The sequence below is a fragment of the Apis dorsata genome, unplaced genomic scaffold (genome assembly GCF_000469605.1).
Source record: "Apis dorsata unplaced genomic scaffold, Apis dorsata 1.3 scaffold_429, whole genome shotgun sequence".
Classification (NCBI taxonomy): Eukaryota; Metazoa; Arthropoda; class Insecta; order Hymenoptera; family Apidae; genus Apis; species Apis dorsata.
The window spans coordinates 942,157-943,992 of NW_006263682.1; positions in this window are offsets into that span (position 1 = coordinate 942,157).

Genomic DNA, 1,836 nt, shown 5'->3' on the forward strand with positions numbered 1-1,836 from the left:
TCTGATCGTTTTTAAGCTTTTCTTTTCTTTTTTTTTTTTCTTAATTTTTCTTTATTTTCTTTCACTTTATTTATTTTTTTCATCATTTTTCACTCGTTACCGTTATCTCGAGAGATTTAGCCGATTCGAACTTTCGCGATTTGACGTTTTATTACGACGTTCGATCGTTTCGATAGAAAATAATAATAACGAAAAGTTGTTGGATACGTTGGATGCATTAAGAGTGGATAATCTTCTTACGGGGAAGATAAAGAGATAGAAAAATTGACAATGATGGAGAAATATCAAGCAAAAGAATTTTTCTATAATTTATTAGAGGATTGCGCCACGTGATAAAGAGAATTCTAATCGCAGTTAGAGTAAATATTTTCCATCTTATTTACGATAGCTAATTTTTCTTGACTTTTGCAGGCTTTCGATAATAAATCGGATTTCCATGCTCATATACTTTTCTCTTCACGCGATACGTATACATAATTTCTTATATTTACGAAACGAATTTAAACGTTATTCGCGCTTTATTATATTTATCAGATGATCTTATTATCCGATCACGCGTAACACGATCGCATCTACTCTCTCTCCATTACCAAGGTCTACGGGGATTATCCAATCTTCACACGCGTCTCGAAAGATTTAATTAGGGCGAATAATCGGAGGAGCCTTACAATTGGATTTCAAGGTTGCTCCAATCCGGTTGCCCACATCGAACGATCCGTAAAGATCCAGCGATTACCAACCTCGATCCAACGCGATCGGGGGAGAGAGAATTTCGTTTCGAGCGTTCAGATCGGTACAAATAAATAAGAAATAAAATTAAATAAGAAAAAGGGAAGAGAACAAAACCAGTTTAATAATCCGATCCAATTTCGTTTAATATCTCGTTTCAAACTACTTGTTACTTTTTCACCGTAACAGCAGAGAAGAGCGCATCTCACGAGTTCCTCTTCGTTGTTCCTCTTCCGCGTCATTTAACTCGCTTCCGCCTCCAATTACCGTACTTACCTGCCTTACCTTACCGGTTCCATTCATCGCTCGCCCTCGCTTAGAGATTGTGCGAGATCTGCAGATAGATAGGCTCCACTTCTTCGCGACATCGTGTTTCCTCGCTAGTTTCTCTAGTTTCGCGCGAGACACGCGAAGGCCCGAGCCGAATTCCAGATACGTCGCTGCGCATCGACTCTTGGCTCGGAAACGCGATCCAATAACTTGTCCGAGGAATTCTCGCGTGGAATCTTGCCCTCCTCCTCCTCCTCCTCCTCCTCCTCGTGTTCTCTTCTTCGCAACGGTACCAAATTGTCTGGAATTCGGCGGAGAAAAACTCGTCGATCCAGGCCGGAAGGGAGGGGAGAGAGAGAGAGAGTAAAAAAAGAGAGTCGCGAATAAATATCGATCTGGAAATGGAAATTTCCGAGTACTTTATCGATTACGATTTTGTACACGTTGTAAATTGATCTTTATTACAAGAAATTACATGACTAATTTGTACATATAAAATATAAATATGGTACAAGTATTATGGTACAGTAGACGCGTGTGGTTTCTTTTTTTTTTTTTCTTCTTTTTTACGTGTGTGGTGGGTTCTCGTGTACATACGTTTCCTGTTAGGTATGTGCGCGCGCATGTGTATATGTGTGTGTGTATGCGCGAGTGTACGTGTGTATAATTCTCGTAACGTTCGCTTCCTCGAGCGGAGGATGATGCGGAGGTCGATCAATCCTTAATCGTTAATCGCTATTTTACTTTACCGGTCGAATCGTTTACCAGTCGTGTTTCACGGTAGACGGAGTGACGCGTTTCCCTAAAACGTAAAAAAAAAAAAAAAAAAAAAAAAAA